Source organism: Dasypus novemcinctus, chromosome 20 (genome assembly GCF_030445035.2).
Source record: "Dasypus novemcinctus isolate mDasNov1 chromosome 20, mDasNov1.1.hap2, whole genome shotgun sequence".
Taxonomy (NCBI): domain Eukaryota; kingdom Metazoa; phylum Chordata; class Mammalia; order Cingulata; family Dasypodidae; genus Dasypus; species Dasypus novemcinctus.
The window spans coordinates 8,005,942-8,026,701 of NC_080692.1; the positions used below are offsets into that span (position 1 = coordinate 8,005,942).

A 20,760-nucleotide genomic window follows, 5' to 3' on the forward strand; every position below is an offset into this window, starting at 1 on the left:
TTGGCATATATACACTTTGTTCCTGTGCCCCTCTTTCCCTCCCATCTTTTTGTAGTTCTTGTCGCAGTATTACATATTTATGCATTGTAAGTCCAAAGGCATTGATTTATCATTACTTTTTATTTGCTTGCATTTTATATCCTTAGGAAGTAAAAGGTAGGGTTACAAACCCAAAGTATAATATATTTACCCATGTTATTACCTTGACTAGAGATCTTTATTGTTCCATGCAAATTCCTTCTATTGTCTAGTATCCTTTCCTTTCAGCTGGAAGAACTCCTTTAGTTTTTCTTATAGGGTCTGTGTAGTAGTGACAGACTCTCAGACTTTGTTTATCTAGGAATGTCTTAATGTCTCCCTTACTATCTCTCTATCTCTCTACTTTAATCTATGTTAGTGTAGTTGTAGGTTGAAAAATCATGGAGAAAATACAGAGAGTTGTGTATCACCTCCACAGTTCTCCGTATTATTAACATTTTCCGTCAGTGTGGTGCCTTTGTTACAACTAATAAAACAATACTAAAATTACATTGCTAACTATAATCTGTAGTTTACATTAGGGTTCACTCTTTGTGTTGTATCTCCTTCATTTTTAAAAGACAGTTTTGCTGGATTTAGAATTCTTGGTTGGCAGTTTTTGCTTTCAGCACTTCCAATATCATCCTGCTGTGTTCTTGCCTCCATGGTTTTCTGTGAGAAATTGGCACTTAGTCTTATTGAGGCTCCCATTTATATGACATATTGCTTCTCTCGTGTGCTTTTTAGAACTATATCTTTATCTTTGGCATTCACTAGTTTAGTTATCATATGTCTTGGTGTAGGTCTCTTGACGTTTTTTCCTCCTTGGAGTTAGTTCATTTAGCATCTTGGATGTGTGTTTTCATGTCTTTCAATTAAGTTTGGGAAGTTTTCAGCCATTATTTATTTGAATATTTTTTCTGCTTCTTCTCTCCTCTTCTGGGATTCCCACAGTGCATATATTGGTATGCTTGATTGTGTCCTAGTGTCTCTCAGGCTCTGTGTGCGTTTCTTCAGTAAATAGCATTTTATTCAGTCTGCTCTTTAGGCTGAATAATTTCAATTGTCTCACCTTCAAGTTCACTGATTCTTTATTCTGTCAGTTCCATTGTATTTTTAAGTGCCCCTAGAGAAATTTTTATTTCCTTTACTGTGATCTTCAGCTCTATTTGTTTCCTTTTCATGGTTTCTATCTCTTTATTGACATTTTCTTTGTGTTTATGTATCGTTTTCTTGGTTTCCTTTAGTTCTTTGTTCATGGTTTACTTAGCTCTTTGAGCGTATTGAGGACCATTTTTTTTTAAGTCTTCTTCTAGTATGACTAAGTTCTAGTCTTTCTCATTGATGGTTTCTAATTCTTCATCCTGTTTCTTTGTATGTTTTGTAATTTTTTGTTGTAGCAGGGACAGTTTGCTATTTTAATGTGTTATCTCTAAAATGTAGACCCTGAGGTACCTATTCCTTAAGCTTCTAACTAGTTTGTATTGTGACAGAGCTTTCCTTGAATGCCAGGAAATAACAAAAAATAAAATAAGTCTTTGCATATTGGCCTCTGAGAGTGTTCTACTTCAGAGTTTAGCTGTCTTAACAAGTTTAGAGAACAGCCTGAGGCTCAAGTGTAGGGTCTTCTCTGATCCTCTCCGTACATGCATCTTGTCCTAGGTATGCATGAGTGGCCCTACGAATTTCCCCATTTATGCAGATCCAGATTTTCCCCTTTCCCTTGGAAATAGTGTTAACTTCACAGGTGCTGGGCACTCCTGCGTGTCCCACAGCCAGCAAACCTTTGCCCCAGGCAGCTGGGGTTTGACTGTGCTCTTACAGTGTTCTGTAGGAAAGCTCTGTGAGCTGACTCTAATCACAGGGTAAGTTCCGGGTCAGTGAGCCCAGGATGAGCTCCCTGGCTCCATGCCTCAGGCTGCCACCAACAAATTAGCATAGATATCTATGTACCCTAGTTTGTGCATGAAGGTTGCTCTGCTCCCTTCAGACCCAGGACTAGGGTCCTGTACTGGGAGTGTGAGCCAGTGTGGAGATGTGGAAAGGGCTAGCAAGCATGTCAGGAGATCCTACCATTTTAAGAAACCTTTTTCTTGATTTGGCACTTGCCCTATGACTGCATTCCTTTTTGTTAATATGTTAAAAAGATGTTTATGCTAGTTCTGCTTGTTGTTCAAACCTTCTTTTGGGACCGAGCTATGGAGTGTCTCACTCTGCCATCTGGGCATGACCCCTTACCTGTAATCTTATGAGAAAATGCTAAGAATGATAATAACTCAATAATTGCTAGAAGCAGTTGCCTTATATTTTTTCCACTCAGGAGAAAAAACAATGAAGGATATATAAATTGTTGGAGAGTTTTTATTTTGTGTAAGGGTCAGACTAATTCAGTAATGTATGTGATTCTTGCAGTGGTGTATCAATGAAAATTTCTAACTTATTTGTTATTATGATAGTTTATGGCTGAGATAACCTCCCTGGAGAGTCATTGGATAGAACTGGAAGTTGCAATAATGATTAATGTTGTTGGTAATTTAAGAAACACATTCAGTTGCACAGTGCTTCAATTCTCATGTTCCATATTACACTGAAATTCACCCCTATTTTACCTGCAGATTTCACGACCATTCATTTTAAACTGTTGACCTTAGGAATCTGGAAGAGATACAAGAGAGAGTAACCTAGAAATGTTTTCTGTTTATTAAACAATGAGTAATTAAATAATTTTGGTAACTTTTATGATGATTACATATAATATAGCCAAGATAGATACTTTCTTGAAAAGATTCGGATTCTGAGGGATTTCACTGATGATTTCCTCACTAAAAAATTAATTTGGTCCATATAAATGAGTTTTTATTGTAGACATTTTTACTTCAAAAGTGAAGTGGAGAGAAAGCCACCAAAGCAAGAAGCTGAAAGCAGTGGAACCTAGAAGAGAAGGGAGAGACCAGCAGATGCCACCATGTGCCTTGCCATGTGACAGAGGAGTCCAGAATTGCTGGCAGCCAGTCTTCAAGGAGAAAGCACTGCCTGATGATGCCTTGATTTGGAAATTTTCTCAGCCTTGGAGCTAGTGTTCTCTTCCTTAAAAAGAGCTTTGATTGACTTAGGTGGGATGCTGGCTCTGCCTCTTCCTAGTTATATGTATAAAGACAAAATAAGCTACTTTGCTGTGAACTCCATTGTTAACAGCCTTTAGTCACATGGATGAGAGCAGAGAGAGCCCAGGCTTCAAAAGGCCCTACAAACCTGGATCCTGCCCCCCTGGTGTTATTGTAATCACCCCTCATGTAAATGAGAGTGATGTTTGTGAAGTGATAGCTATTCTTTTCTTTATACTCCTTCCCTAAAATTGGGTTTTCAGATGTGTTTCCCCTCTCCATCTCAAGTAAAAAACTAGTACCTATCCAATGTGGCTTACCTGAAGATGGTGTACTTGAAGGCGGTGTATCTGAGGACCATTCACCCTAAGGTTCTTCTCCCAGAGATTGTTCACCTGAAGGCTGTTATACAGAAGGCTCTCTTTACCTGAAGCCTCTTCACCTGAAGGCTTTTCATCTGATGGCTTTTCACCCAAAGCATTCTTGATAGAAGTGTGCTCACTGGAAGTGTGTTGCACAGAAGTGTGCTTGTTGGAAGAGTGCCTGCTGGAAGAATGCTTGCCAGTGGAATGCTCACCTGAAGAGCGCTCAGTTAAAGAATTCCTGCCTGAAGACTACGCGCGAAATCCTTCACCTTCTGAAGGTTTTATAAGTGCAAAGAACTCACCTAGAAGTTCTTGAACTGAAACTTGATGATCCATAGAGCCAGAAGGCTCATCAGGCTGGCATGATGTTCCTGAGATAGAGAAGAACCAGAAGGGGAAGTGCAAAGATGAGAGAAATGTCAGGAGTACAGACTCCTATCTTATGGAGTGAGACTAATGTTGTGGGATTCCTATCACAGGTTTCCCATGGGTCCTAGATCAGGCACCTGGAAATAGTGCAGATGTTGGATGATAGTCAACTAATTACCTCAAGAGACTATGAAGGACAGAGGTATTAATAAAACATAGACCTCTTCTGGGATTGAGGGGAAGAATACAAAGATTCACAGTTTTAGGAACTGCATAGGGAACTCATTCACCCACCCAAAACATCTGATGATAAATCATTGTGCCTCCCTAACAAAATCAGCATTAGGAAATCATGTAATATGAAGTTCATTTCCAGCCAACACCAATGCTCTATGGATAAAAGCCCATAAGAATGGAGAGAAGAGGCAGAGAGAAAGCCAGTTTTCAGTAGTTGAGTAATTCTACCTGAGTTGAGGTGGAAGATCTCAATCTTTGGACAGGAATAAATATTACTTAGAAACTGGAGTTAGACTATAAAAAATATTTTCTGAACCCAGAAAAATTAGAAGGAATTAATCCAACTTTGTTTGAAAGGTCAAGTTCTTCCCATACTCAACCCCTAATCCATATGGGTTGGGGACTGAGAAAGCAGATTTGCTTTCAGTTATTAAGAAAAAAAAAATTCTTTGCTTATATATCTCTGATTTGAGATTCCTTTAGACATAGCGTTTATATCTACTTCATGGAGTTGTCATGATGTGTTGCGACTGAGTGTTCAATTTTAATTTTCCCTCCTATTTACCTTCCACTGGGTAATAAAATTCTTAACTGTACATTCTCTTCAGGCCAGACTCCTCTATCTGTAATCCATCCCATCAATGACCAGCAGACAAATACTCCTTAAATATGACTGATTTTAATTGAATGGGAGCATCAAACAATTTCATTATTTCTCTTTGATTAGTCTAAGCAACCTGGAGAAGGACAGGTAGACTTATCTGACTGAATTATTAATCCTAGCCAAAAGCTAAGGGTGGAATTAAGAATCTTGGAGGTTGAGGTAGTCTTAGACCACACAATATTGCTGTAAGAGTCTTGCTACAGACATATTTTCTGGGTGCACTGTAGTCTTTAGAAGCAGTGTTTATCTTTTAAAAAGATATGTTTATCCTTTTATGTTAATAAAGGAAAGATGAAATTTGGTTAGGTTCCTAGGGGTTTTATTTTTAAAAACTTGTCCCATAAATTAAAAAAAAAAAGAAAAAGTAAAGTGGGTATGCATTTTATTTACTAAACTTGATGATACCTTAATAATAGTAAAATTTCTCAGTTTTACCAAATCACCTCTTTTTTCTTTCATATTGATTTTTACATCATGCCACCCTATTGGAAGCATTTGGTTTTTCATTTTAGTAGGGTGAGAGAGAGAACGTTTTAAAATAGGATAGAGTTAAAGAGTCAAAGGCGTTATGGATGAATGTTTTTATTCATCAAATCAAAGATGCCATCAATTACTAGGTGCACCTTTATTTTATGTACAACTATGAAGAAAAAATATTGCCAATCAATGTTAAAGCTTTGTGAGATACATTTCAATATAATGTATGTGTAAATGGGAAGATACTGATGAATTTGATTGAAGTTCCCATGTTTTTTCCCCCAATATACTGGACTAAATTTTTTGAGTGATTCTTTTTTCATCTTATACAATGCAAAGTTTACTTGAATATTTTCTTTTTTAGGTGATTGTTTAAATGAAGAAACATGTAGTAATAGTTATTTGGACTTAATTTTTATTATAGCATTTATAACAAAATAAAGGTCTTGGTTAACAAAATAAACATGTAATGATATTTAAGTAGTTTACTTAAAAGAGAACATCTTTCCTATTTTCCCATTCCTCCCTCTCCCCCCAATAAAAAAAAGTCCTCAGAAATGAGATAGATGCACACACAGTATTTGTCTTGTTCCAGTGAGATTCTTTATAACTGAGTTTATTGGCTTAATTCAGAGATGGAGAGCTACAAATTAGAAGCAGAGGATCAACTGGAAATAAAGACTTGAAAGTAGTAGGCAGTGACAATTTATGATTTGAGAGGAGAGAAAAGTATTAAAATAAGATATAAGTACTTAAAATTCATTGCATTTTAGAGCCATGGAGAATAGACCACATAGTTTTAAATATCTGAATCATATAAATGTATTTTAAGTAATGGTGATATAAAAATAAATGATAAAATAATGATTTTGGTTTGCTATACTCAACCTAGGTGATAAGGAAAGATTCAGTTCTGTTCTAAAATTTATTCATTAGATAATATTCATTTCTGTGATTTAATGCTGAGAACGCAGTGGTGAACAAGGCTCTTGAATTCACATAGCTTACAATTTTGAGAGGAAGACAGACAAATCTAAGTGCAGTTACCATGATGAATCACTGTATGCTTTGAGGTATGTAGTAAGTGAAACTGATTTGGTCTGGGGAGTGAGAGAATACTTCCTGGCACAAGGGTCATTTTATCTGAATCCTAAAAGGGTGAGGTAAAGGAATGCAGAGAGAAAGTTGCTGATAGAGGCAGCATGTGCAAAGAGCTAGAGATAGGAAAGTTCAAGCTATCAAACTATTGCTTTCCTTGAGTGTTTTCCTACAGACTATAAGCTTTAGGAAGGAGGCCACATTTGCTTCAATCTCCACCATTTAGCACAGTGCCTGACATGGAGTAGGTGGTACAATTATGTAACATGGTATTTAATGCCCTTTCTAATCTAGTCTGTTTTCAACTTCTTCAGCCTCAATTCTAGCCGCTTTTCTTGCAAAATCCTGATCTGTAATGATTTGTTGGACTATCCTTTGCTCTCTCCACTTTGTTGCCTTTGCCTCGGCTTTCTGCTGTCTGGAATATTCTTTCCTACTGATCGTCTCTGACTCTTTAAGTCTTAGCACAAGAGTGATCTCTGAAAAACCTTCATTTCCCTTATGTAGATATAGGTGCTATTTTATGTCACTTTGAACATAATGTTTTTATATGAAAGTTATGCACATCATATCTCAATTATTTGTTTGCTACCTGTGTATCTAGCAAACTATAAAAAAGATAAGGTTTGAAAGGGGAGATTATATCTTCATTTTGTACGTCTCTAGCAGCAAACATAATGTATGGCACACAGTGGGTGTTGGTCTTCAGTGGTTCTTATTTCATATGATATATATTCATGTGACTCAGCCTCAGCAGTATAAAAGAGCAAATGGCAAAATGTCTCCCTCCTCTCCTTGTCCTCCCATCTGCCCAGCGTCTACTCATTCCACTAGGAACTCACAGGCTCAGCTCTTTAGTATTCTTTCTGAGCTGCTTTTATATATACAAGAAAATATAATGATAGATTCTGATATTTTCTCTTTTTTATACAAAGAGCAGCTAAACATTCCAATGTGTTGCCATTTTAAACAGTGCTGTGTTTGTACTTCATCCTTCTTTCTCTTCTTGGTTATGTTAGTTCATGGTTTATCTGTTGTACTTTTTTTCCCCACTAAAAAAACTAGCTTTTGGATTGATTATTAATTTATTTATTCTACTATTTTATAATTTTCTTACCACTATTGCTGGCTTTTATTTTTATTAATTTCTTCTTTTTTGGTTTCTTTCATTTATTTTTTCCCTTTTCTGCCATCTAAAGTATCTGAGCATGGGTTTAGCTGTCTCTCTCAGTTATGATATGTGGTGATTTCTGTTTTTATGTTTTCTAGAAATTCTGCAGTTTCAGTTTGTTTCTTTTGTGACCCAAGAGTTGTTTGAGAGAGTCTTGAAATTTCCAGGTAGTGAGACATTTTTTATTGTTTTCTGGTTTTGCTAATAATTCATATTTTTATTGCACTGTGATCAGAGAATGCTGTATATTTTTACTTTTTTACAATTTTTTGAAGTTTCCTTTGTGGCCCATTTTATAGTCAGATTTCATGAGCATCACATAGGCATTTAAAAAGACATATTACTTGTCTTCATGTACAGAGTTACATGTATTGGTCAGGTCTACATTTTAAGAAAATAACTGTTTTTAGGCCCTTCCATTTCCTTGCCCTTTTTTTGCCCAGTTAATACTTAGCAGGCGTGGAATGAAGAGAGGCTGAATTAAAGATTCTACTGCTGGTGTGTTTCATTTCTCCTAATAATTTCTATAATTTCAGCTTTCTGAATGTTGCTGTTGTTACTTGATATGTAGATAAAACTTAATATCTCCATTGTAAATTGCATCTTTTATTATAAAGTACCCTTTGTTTTCTCATTTAATGCTTTTTGGACAGAATTCTACCCTATCTGATATTAAGTTCGCTATATGTTCTTCTGTGTTTGCTTGTTTTCTTTTTAGGCAGCAGCACTGGGAACTGATCCTGGGATCTTTTGGAGTAGGAGAGAGGCACTCAATCTCTTGCACCACCTCAGCTGCCTGGTTGGCTGCATCCCTTATTTTCTCTCCTCTGTGTCTCTTTTTGTTGCATCATCTTGCTGCGCCAGCTCTCTGCGTGGGCCAGTCCTCCTGTACAGGGCAGCACTCCAGTGGGGCCAGCACTCCACATGGGCCAGCTGTCTGCATGGGCCAGCTCGCCTTCACCATGAGTCCCCAGGAATTGAACCATGGATCTCCCATATGGTAGATAGGAGCCCAATTGTTTGAGCCACATCTGCTTCCCTCCATAGTCTTGTGATGTCTGTTATTACTGTGGGGAAATCTAGCACCAATTTGCTCTTACCCCCCCTTTTTTTTCCTTAATTTACTTGGTCATTTTATCTGCCTGCCCAAATAATTCTTTTCTAATAATTCCAGCAAATCCATTGACTTTCCTAGGATAATTGTATCTCGGTGGTGGTCATTTGAGCTCATTCCCCTGCTGTTTCTATATTCATGTTGAAAACTCAGAACTGTTCTTGATTTTTCACATTTAAATATCATTAAATAGTTAATGTGCTCTCAGTTGGGTTTTCTTTTTTAGGTACTCCAGTTATGAATATGTAAAATGTCCTTTGCTTATCTTCTATTGCTATCATATTCTAATACATCATCTTTTCAGTGTCTTCTTTTTCCAACTTCTGTGCCTGATACTCAGCTTTCTGTACAATCTTTTGACTGTGCTCTCCTCCTCATTGCTCTCCTCCCCACCCAGTGAGATTGTTTTTTTCTGAGCAGTTTTATGGAGGTATATTCACATACCATACAGTCTATCCAAAGTGTACAATCATGGGCTTCTAGTATAATTGTAGTGTTGTGAATTTATCACCACAAAAATTTTAGAACAATTTCATTACTCCAAAAAGAAAACTCCACATGCTTTAGGAGTCAGCTCTCAATCCCTCTATCCTTTCCTCCCTACATTACCACTAATTTATAATAATTCCATCTCTGTAAACTGATTTATGTTTACATTTTATATAAATGAAATCATGCAATATATTATACTTTGTGTCTGGTTTCTTTCACTTTGCTTAATTTTTTTTTCCTGATTAAGAAAATTTTATCAGGAACATTAACATAAATAACATTTGTTCACTTTCAAAGAACAGTCTTACATATGCAATATTACTTACATTCATATTTCACATGCAGTTTTACTATACTGTACAGTCCCATGTTACATTTCCCGTGTTACATTTTTTAGCTTTCCTTTTAGTAATATACATGACCTTAGACTTTCTTTTTCAACCACTGTCATACCTGTATAATGGCACTGCTAGTTACAAACATTATGTTGTGCTTTCACCTTTTTCTGTTTAGTTCCAAAGATTAACATACAACCTTTTTACCAGTTCTGCACGCATTAACCCTCAGCTTTCTGTTCTGTAACCTCATTCTAATTTTCTGGTGGTTCATATTCTAGTTACTAATAACTCTGTGAGTTTACACAGTATATATGTAGTTCAAAATAGTGCAGTCATACAATATTTGTCCTTTTGTTTCTAGTTTGATTTGCTAAAGATAATGTCCTATTGATTCATCTATGTTGAGATATGCTTCACGACTTCATTTCTTCTTACAGCTGCATAAATATTCCATCATTTGTATACACCACAGTTTGTTTATCCATCCATTGGTTGATGGATACCTGGGTTGTTTCCAGCTTTTGGCAGTTGTGAATAATGCTGCATGAACATTGGTGTGCAGATGTCTATTCATGTCACTGCTCTCAGTTCTTCTGGGTATATACCCAGTAGTGGTATGTCAGGTCACATGGCAAATCTATATTCAGCTTCTTTAGGAACTGTCAAAAAGTCCTCCACATTGACTGTCCCATTCTACTTTCCCACCAACAGTAAATAAGCATTCCTATCTCTCCACATCCTCTCCAACATTTACAGTTTTCTGACTTTTTAATAGAGGCCAGTCTAATAGGTGTGAAATTATATCTCATTGTAGCTTTGATTTGCATTCCCTAATCACTAGTGATGTTGAGCATTTCTTCATGTGTTTTTTTGCTGTTTTTATTTCTTCTTTGGGAAAATGTCTATTCAAGTCTTTTCCCCATTTTTTATTCCTGTCATTTGTCTTTTTATTGTTGAGTTGTAACATCTCTTTTTGTATCATGGTTATTAAACCTTTATGGGATATATAATTTCTAAATTTCTCCCATTGAGTTGGCTGCTTTTTCACCCTTTTGACAGAGTCCTTTGAAGTGCAAGTATTTAATTTTGAGAAGGTTCCATTTATCTATTTTTTCTTTTGCTGCTTATTCTTTCAGTGTGAGATCCAAGAAACCACCACCTACCACAAGGTCTTGAAGATGTTTCCCTATATTTTTTCCTAGTAGTTTTATAGTTCTGGCTTTTATATTTAGATCTGATCCATTTTGAGTTGATTCTTCCCTCTCTCTCTTTTTTTAAAGATTTATTTATTCCCCTTCCCCCGCCCTCTCCCTGCCCTGCTGTTTTTGCTGCCTGTGTCCATTTGCTGTGTGATCTTCTGTATCTATTTCTCTTTTTGTCTTCTCTCCTCATTTTTCTCCTATAGGATTCACTGGGATTTGATCCTAGAGACCTCTGATGTGGAGAGAGGTTCCCTGTTAGCTGTGCCACTGCAGTTCCTGGTTTCGGCTGCGCTTCACCTTGACTCTTCCCTTTGTCTATCTTTTGTTGCATTATCATCTTGCTGTGTGACTCCCTTGTGGGCACTAGTTCATAACTCAGGCACTCAGCTTACCACGCGGGTACTCGTGGGCACTTGACTCACCACACAGGCACTCGGCACACCACACGGGCACTGGCTGTTCACACAGGCACGCTTTTTCTTCTTCTTTTTCACCAGGAGGCCCCAGGGATCGAACCTGGGTCCTCCCATATGCTAGGCGAAAGCCCTATCACTTGAGCCACATCCACTTTCCTGTTGATTCTTGTATAGGGCGTGAAATAGGAGATCTCTTTTCATTCTTCCAGTTATGGCTCTCCAGTTCTCCCAGCGACATTTTGTTGAAGAAATTATTTTGTCCTGTTAACATGTTCTTGGTAGGTTTGTCAAAAACAGGGTAGCTCTAGAGGTCCGGGTTTATTTCTGGACTCTCAATTCTATTCCACTGATCAATGTGTCTGTCTTTATGCCAGTACCCTGCCGTTTTGACCACTGTTGCTTGTACTATGTTTCAAGGTCAGGAGATGAAATTCCTCCCATATCGCTCTTTTTTTTAGAATGCTTTTGGCTATGCGGATACACTTTCCCTTCCAAGTGAATTAGTCATTGCTTTTCTTTTTTTTTTAAATTTATTTCTCTCCCCTTCCCTGCCCTCCCTCCAGTTGTCTGCTCTCTGTGTCCATTCCTGTGTGTTCTTCTGTGTCTGCTTATATTCTTGTCAGCGGCACTGGGAATCTCCGTCTCTTGTTGTTGCATTATCGGCTCTCCTTTCAGGGCGCACTCCTTGTGTATAGGGCTCTCCTACATGGGGGACACCCCTGCATGGCAGGGCACTCCTTGAGTGAATCAGCACTGCACGTGGACCAGCTCACCACACAGGTCAGGAGGCCCTGGGTTTAAACCACGGACATCCCATGTGGTAGGCGGATGCTCTATCCGTTGAGCCACATCTGCTTCTGCTAATTGCCTTTTCTATTTCTGTAAAGTACACTGTTGGAATTTTGTTTGGTATCGCATTGATTCTATAAATCAGTTTGGGTAGGATTGCCATCTTCACAGTATTTAGTATTCCTGTCCATGAACACAGAATATCTTTCCATTTGTTTAGGTATTTGATTTCTTTTAGCATTGTTTTATAGTTTTCTGTATATAGGTTCTGTACTTCTTTCGTTAAATTGATTCCTAGGTATTTGACTCTTTGTTACTCTTGTAAATGGGAGTTTTTCTCTGATTTCCTTCTTAGATTGTTCAATAGTAGTGTACAGAAACATTACTAATTTTTCTTTCTTTTTTTTTCTTTTTAATTACTGGGTCTGGGATTGATCCTGGGACCATGTAAGTGGGAAGCTGGTGCTCAACCCAACTACTGAGCCACATCGGCAACCCTGAGCCAGCCCTCTTATTCGTTTTGCTTGTACGTAAACATACATAAACAATAAGTGTATAGTAATACTTATGAGTTTGTAAAACATATATAACATCATATAGGACTCTCGTACCTCACCCTACCATGAATACCTTACTTTTTTTTTTTTTATTTTTTTTTAAAGATTTATTTATTTCTCTCCCCTTCCCCCGCCCTGCCCCGGTTATCTGTTCTTTGTGTCCATTTGCTGTGTGTTCTTTTTTTTTGTCCGCTTCTGCTGTTGTCAGCGGCACGGCAATCTGTGTTTCTTTTCTTGTTGCATCATCTTGCTGTGTCAGCTCTCCATGTGGGTGGTGCCATTCCTGGGCAGGCTGCACTTTCTTTCGCGCTGGGCAGCTTTCCTTAGGGGCGCACTACTTGTGTGTGGGGCTCCCCTATGCGGGGACACCCCCTGCGTTGCAGGGCATTCCTTACGTGCATCAGCACTGCGCATGGGCCAGCTCCACACGGGGCAAGGAGGCCTGGGGTTTGGACTGCAGACCTCCCATGTGGTAGGCGGACGCCCTAACCACTGGGCCAAGTCTGCTTCCCAATACCTTACATTGTTGCTAAACATTTTTTTTTTTTTAAAGATTTATTTTTATTTATTTAATTCCCCTCCCCTCCCCCGGTTGTCTGTTTTCTGTGTCTTTTTGCTGCGTCTTATTTCTTTGTCTGCTTCTGTTGTCGTCAGCGGCACGGGAAGTGTGGGCGACGCCATTCCTGGGCAGGCTGCACTTTCTTTTCACGCTGGGCGGCTTTCCTCACGGGCGCACTCCTCGCGCGGGGGACACCCTTGCGTGGCACGGCACTCCTTGCGCGCATCAGCGCTGCGCATGGCCAGCTCCACACGGGTCAAGGAGGCCCTGGGTTTGAACCGCGGACCTCCCATGTGGTAGACGGACGCCCTAACCACTGGGCCAAAGTCCGTTTCCCTGTTGCTAAACATTTTTAACTAATGATTAAACAGCATTGTCAAAATATTACTACTAACCAAGGTATTTTTCCCTCAACCCACCCTATTATTTATTATCCTTATATCGTTTATATATGAACATACATAAACAATTAAGTGAATAGTAAAATTTGTGAAATTACAAAGCAGATATGCATAACATCATACAGGGGTACCATAAACCAACCTTCTACCAATAACTTGTATTGTTGTGAAATATTTGTTACAAATTATGAAAGAGTATTGTCAAAACCTTACCACTAACTATAGTCCTTATCTTATATTTGATATATTTTTCCCCCAACTCACCCTATTATTTTAAAATATATTTGTTTTGACAGAAATTGTAAACTTATAAAACAATCATGCACATGTGCAGAATTCCCAAACAACACTGCTCTATCAACACATCGCATTGTGGTGGAACATTTGTTACAGATAAGATAATATCATCTGATTGTTACCATGTCCCTAGTGTACATTTGGCTCATATTTTCCATACTGCTCCATCATCAACCCAGTACATCCTTGGCATGGATACAAGAAAATTATATTATTACTGCTAACCACAGTCCATAGGTCACTCCAGTTGTATTTTTCCCATCCTTCTCCACATTCCCACCACCCTGCACTAGTGATGTACATTTGCTCTAGCTGACAAAGGACACTCTTGGATCTGTACCATCAACCACAATTCTCATTCACGTCTTGGTTTACTGTGCTATTCAGTTCCTAGATTATTCTCTAGCATTCTGTCATCTGGCATTTACATCCATAGATTACCATTTTCAGCCACATCCCTGCTTATAAACTAGCTATTACTCACTGTGTGTAATCCACACTATACATTTCCACACATTTACAGTAAAGCTAATTAAAACTTCTACATACATTAAACTTCAGTGGTCCATCTCAGTCTTCCTCTTATCTCCTTTAAGAGTCCACCACCTACCACCAGATCTTGAAGATATTTTCCTACAATTTCTTCTAGGAGCTTTATGGTTCTTGCATTTATTTTTAGGTTTTTTATCCATTTTGAATTAACTTTTTTTGGATAAGGTGTGAGATCGGGGTGCTCTTCCCTTCTTTTGGCTATGGATATCCCATTCTTTCAGCGTATTTGTTGAGTGGACTGTTCTTTCCGAGCTGTGTGGGCTTGACAGAGTAGACAGAAATCACTTGACCATACATGTGAGGGTCTGTTTCTGAACTATCTGTTTGGTTGCATTGGTCTCTGTGTCTGTCTTTATGCCATTACCATCCTGTTTTTACCACTGTAACTAGGTTATATGATTTAAAGTCTGGAGCTGAGAGTTTACTTTTCATTTTTAACATGTTTCTGGGTATTCAGGACCTCCTATGCTTCCAAATAAATTTGATAATCGTGTTTTCAATTTTTTTTTTTAATGCTGGTGTAATTTTTATTAGGATTGCATTGAATGTATATATCAATTTAAGTAGAATTGACATCTTAATGATATTCAGTCTTCTAGTCCATGAGCATGGAGTGTTCTTCCAGTTATTTACGACTTTTTTGATTAATTTTAAAATTGAATTGCAGTTTTCTAAATACAAGTGGTTTACATTGTTGGTTAAGTTTATTCCTGACTGTTTGAGTTTTATCTGTCATATTTTCTTTTCACAACTCTTTTGACTTAGTTACTTTTATTGATATAATCTTCACTTCTAGACTCTCTTCCAGACCTCTCTTTCCTGTCTTTTCATGCTCTAATACACCCTATTTAGTATTTCCTGAAAATCTGGTCTCTTGGTTAGAAATTCTCTCAGTTTCTGTTTGTGAATATTCTAAACTCATCCTTATTTTGATAGACAGTCTTGCCAAATATAAGATTCTTGGCTGGAACTTTTTCTCTTGTAGTGTCTTAAATATATCAGACCACTGTCTTCTTGCCTCCATGATTTCTGATGAGAAATCAGCACTTAATCTTATTGGGTATCCCTTATATGTTATGCATTGCTTTTCTCTTGCTGTTTTCAGAATTCTGTCTTTGTCTTTGGCATTTGACATTCTGGTGAATATGTGTCTCAGAGTTGGTCTGTTCAGATTTTTTCAGATGGGAGGACGTTGTGCTTCTTGGGCATGGATATCTGTGTCCTTCAGTAGGGTTGGGAAATTTTCTACCATTATTTTTTCCAATATTCCTTCTGCGCCTTTTCCCTTTTCTCTTCCTGGGACACCCATGACATGTATGTTTGCACATCTTTTGCTGTCATTTAGTTCCCTTGAAACCTTGTTCAGTATTTTCCATTCTTTTTTCATCTATTCTTTTATATGTTCACTTTCAGAGGGCATTTGTTCAAGGTCACCAATCCTTTCTTCTGCCTCCTCAAATCTACTATTATATGATTCCAGTGTTTTTAAAATTTCATTTATTGCACCTTTTGTTTACATAAGATATGCTATTTTTCTATGTATGCTTTCAAATCTTCTTTGTGCCCATTAAGTGTCTTCTTTTTTTAAGATTTATTTTTTATTTATTTCTCTCCCCTTCCCCTTTCCCCCTCAACCCCCCGCCAGTTGTGTGCTCTCTGTGTTCGTTCACTGTGTGTTCTTCTGTGTCCATTTGTATTCTTGTCAGTGGCACCTGGAATCTGTGTCTCATTTTGTTGCCTCATCTTGAAGTGTCAGCTCTCCATGTGTGCGGTGCCATTCCTGGGCAGGCTGCACTTTTTTCATGCTGGGTGGCTCTCCTTATGGAGTGCACTCCTTGCGCGTGGGGCTCCCCTACACGGGGGACACCCCTGCATGGCACGGCACTCTGTGTGCGCATCATCACTGTGCGTGGGCCAGCTCACCACATGGGTCAGGAGGCCCTGGGTTTGAACCTTGGACCTCCCATGTGGTAGGCGGATGCCCTGTCCGTTGGGTCAAATCTGCTTCCCTCAGTGTCTTAATACCCTTAATTTCTGTAGCCATCTCAGCAAATTTATTAAGGAGATTTGTTTGAACATCTATGATCAGTTGTCTTAACTCCTTTATGTCATCTGGAGGCTCATCTTGTTCCTTTAACTGGGCCATATCTTCCTATTCCTTGGTTTGGATTTTAAGTTTTTGTTGGTATCTTGGCATCTGGCTTACCAGAGTATTTATTCTGGGTGCAGTTTTTCTCTTCAGTTTATTGTTTCCTGCCCTTTCTCCCTTGCTGTTTTTGCAGTAGGAGCCAACGATGTAGTTGGTGCTATTAACTGTGGAGGCTCATGCTGTCCTCATTGCCCCAGGGACCAATGAAGCTTCTCTCAGCTTTCTCCTTTGCCAGGGGTAGGGACAGAGTCACAGGTATGTGACTAATGCAAGTCATGCAGGGCTAGACCATCATTGTCCAGAGAGATTGATGAAGTTTCATGCCCCTTTCTTCCCTGCCTGGAGCAGGGATGGAGCTGCCGGTGTGGGCAGCGACCCATGCAGTGCGGGTTCAAGATGACCGCACTTGCCCCCGTAGACTTCTGATTATTTGGTCTGTGCAGCCAAAGGTACCTGCAGTTACCCTCGACAGGCTGGTGCAGGGCCCACCAGCCTCCTCCCTGCCAGAGGTGTGACTGAAGCCTAGGCTAGGGCTGCAGGCCAATATGGGTGAAAGAAACCAGTTCCTACTGTCAGTGTGGTTTTCCGTCAGCCCGGCTTCCCCTCAGGCTGGGGGCGGAGTCAAAATGGTGACCGCTGGCCCCTTTCTGACCTGAACAGGTTCTTATGTTAGCTGTTCTTAGGCTTATGGTTTAGCCAACCGATTTTACTAATTAGTAGCTGAAGTCAGTGGCCAGCCGCCGCCTCCTCCCCTGTTTTTGGGAAACGGAGCTTCCCAATCTAGCCATGGAACATCTGCGGCAGCTTGTGCTGCCAAAATAGGATAATCACTGGCCCCTGCGTCTTGGCCCGTAATTTCCTGGAGAGGCTGGTACAGGTCCCTCCAGCTTCCTCCCTGCCGGAGGTGGGGCTGAGGCCTAGGCTAGAGCTGCAAACTGATTTGGATGGAAAGAATCTGGTCCCCACCCGCACTGTGATTTTTAGTCTGCCCCACTTCTCCTCATCCCAGGAGTGGAATTAAAATGGCAGCTCCCGGCTTCTTTCTGACTTGAATAGGCTCAAACTTTAGCTGTTTTCAGGATTATGCTCTAGCCCACTGAATTTACTCATCAGTAGCTGAAGGTGGTGTCCAACCGTCTCTTCCTCCCCCGTTTTTGGGAAGTGGAGCTTCTAATTCCAGCTGCAGAACATCTCCCGGTGCAGCGTGTGCCTCCAGTGGAGTATGGGCACTGGCATCTGTGATGTGGAGTGCTGTGCTTATAAGTCTTCTCTGCAGATGGACAGTCTCTTTCTTCCATTCCTTCCAGGATGTTGCAGGATGCTCTTCTGGCCTCCTGGAGCCCCCAAACAGGTGCTTCAGCTAGCTCCAGAGAGCTCTGGGTATTTACTAGCTGCCCAGTAGCAGGAGCTGACTCTAGGAGCTCCTCACTCTGCCGCCATCTTGCTGGTTATCCAGCTTTTTGTTTTTGTTTTTAGGAGGCAATAGGAATTGAACCTGGGATGTGCTGTGTGGGAAGCAGGTGCTCAACTGCTTGAGCCACATCCACTCCCAACATTACTGATTTTTGCGTGTTGGTATTTTATTCTGCCACTTTGCAGAACTCCTTTATTCGCTCAAGTATCTTTGTCGTAGACATTTCAGAATTTTCTAAATATAGGATCTTGTCATCTGTGAATAGTGAGGGCTTTACTTTCTCTTTTCCTATTTGGATTCCTTTTTATTTTTCCTTGTCTAATTGCTCTAGCTAGAATTTCTAGTACAATATTGAATAACAGTGGGTACAGTGGTCACCCTTGTCTTGTTCCCAATCTTAGAGGAAAAGCTTTCAACCTTTCCCCATTGAGCGATGTTGGCTGTGAGTTTTTCATGTATATCCTTTATCATATTGAATATTTTCATTCTATTCTTATCTTTTGAAGTGTTTTTATCAAGAGAGGATGGTGGATTTTGTCAAATGCCTTTTCTATATCAATTGAGGCAATCATGTTTTTTTCTTTAATTTGTTAATGTATATTATGTTAATTGATATTGTTTTGTTGAACCATCCTTGCATATCAGGAATAAATCCTATTTGTTCACATGGTGTATAATTCTTGTGATATTCTGTTGTAATCCATTTGCAAGTATTTTGTTGAGAATTTTTGCCTCTTTGTTCATTGGAGAAATTATTCTGTAATTTTCTTTTCTAGTAATATCTTTATCTGGCTTTGGTGTTAGGGTGTTGTTGGTGTCATAAAATGTGTTGGGTAATTTTCCTTCCTTTTCAATTTTTTGGAAGCGCTTAAGCAGGATTGATGTTAATTTTTCTCTAAATGCTCCATGGAATTCACCTGTGTAGCCATCTGGTCTTGGCTTCTTTGTTGAGAGATCTTTGGTGACAGATTCAACCTCTTTATTTATTTTATTATTTTTTAAAATATATTTTTTATTTATTTTTAAAAGATACATAGATCACACAAAATGTTACATTAAAAAATGTAGGAAGTTCTCTTATGCCCCACTGCCCACACCCCCACTTTTCCCACATCAACAATTTCTTTCATTAGCATGGTACATTTACTGCATTTGATGATTACAGTTTGGAGCACTGCTCCACAGCATGGATTATAGTTTACATTGTAGTTTACACTCTCTCCCAGTCCATTCAGTGGATTATGGCAGGATATATAGTGTTCTTCATATGGCTTTTAATTTTTTACTAATGTCTAGGTATCTGATTAGGGTGGTGAGTTTTCTCAGATGCTTAATTTCTCTCTTGTAGGGTTTTGGTGGTGGAAGTCTGTATGTTACTGCTGTTCTTAGAGTCTTGGTTCAGCCTGTTCAGGGTCTTTAGGATTGTCTCTGTTAGTTGCTCAAGTAATGGGTTGCAGACCAGCTTTCTAGGGCTTTGGGGAAGAAGGTTGTAAAGACTGGAAAAAGCTCCACTTTTAATTTCCTCACAACCTCTTTGTAGGCAAGCAGATGGTGCTCTTTGGCAGCCCTCTCAGTTCACAGCCTGGTTGGAGTGTGTTTGCGATAGTAGGGACAGAATCAGTGTTACAGAGATTTCTGCCTGGAGGCTAAGAAGTGGAGTAGGTAGGAAATAATCCCATTCCCCTGTGTGTCCCTAACAACCAGTCCGGGTCAGTAGGGAGAGTTGGATCTCTTTAGTCCGGTACTGTCTCTCAGGGCAAACGGTGGCACCACCCCCTCTGCCTGGAAGAGTTCAAGGGACACAGCAAACCAAATTTGTGGGCCCAAAGCTAAATCGTTCCTTAGACTGCATCCTTATCTCTCCCCTTTCCTGGGGGCAGTGGTGGATCCCTGCAGCATTCTAAGTCTATAGCCGCTAGCCTGAGGCCTGAGAGTTCAAAATTGTCGCTTGTAGGGTGGCGTAAGGGTGCCGCTTGCTGCAGCTAGTGCTGCAGCTCTCACTCACTGTCGTACTGTTGAGATTTCTTTTGCCCCACTCTCTTCTGGGCAGTGTCTAGTCTTCCCCTGCTGTCCTAAATCTTAGAACATTTTTTTCCAGGCTGTTTCTGCCTGTCCTCTAACTTTTGCTGGGAGAAAAGAGAGTTCTCTGTCTTTCTAGTCCACCATCTTCCCAGAAGTATCTCGTTCCTCATTTCTGAGATGGTATTTTTATCTTCTGTCCTTCTGCCTTCATTTAATATTTAAAAATCATGACAAAATCTCTGCTCAGAATTTACGTTTCATGGCACTATTTTCCTGGTGAACTTTGATAGGGTTTGAGAAAAATTTTTCTCTCTTTTTTTCCTTTTTTTAGTTTTAATATTTTAAAATATTTTGTATTAATTTTTAGATTTATTTTTTATTTATTTCTCTCCCTTTCCACTTCCCCCAGCCCCCGTTTTCTGCTATCTGTGGCCATTTGCTGAGTGTTCTTCTGTGTCCACTTGTATTCTTGTCAGCGGCACCCGGAATCTGTGTGTCTTTTTGTTGCATCATCTTGCTGGGTCACCTCTCTGTGTGCGGCGCCACTCCTGGGCAGGCTGAGCTTTTTTCAGGCAGGGCGGCTTTCCTTGCGGGGTGCACTCCTTGCGCGTGGGGCTTCCCTATATGGGGGACAGCCCTGCGTGGCACGGCACTCTTTGCGTGCATCATCGCTGCGTGTGGGCCAGCTCACCACACGGCTCAGGAGGCCCTGGGCTCGAACCCTGCACCTCCCATGTGGTAGGCAGATGCTCTTTCAGTTGAGCCAAATCCGCTTCTCATATTTTATAGTATTGATGCTGCGCTGGCCCTCTTTTTATTATATATAATGTGTTTGATTTCCCTGGCTCATATTTTTAATAGGTTTCTTTCCTTTTTTTTTTTTTTTTTAATTTTTATTTCTAGCCCCTCCCCTAGTTCCCCTTGTTGTCTCTTTTTGTCTATTCAGTGTGTCTTC

The 20,760-nt window shown here is 39.5% G+C and overlaps 1 protein-coding gene across 2 annotated transcripts in view; it reads left to right on the top strand.

Moving 5' to 3' along the window:
- Window positions 1-20,760, top strand: part of UPF2 (UPF2 regulator of nonsense mediated mRNA decay) — a 137,485-nt gene that overhangs the window by 45,766 nt on the left and 70,959 nt on the right. The gene's annotated exons all lie outside the window — the stretch shown is intronic.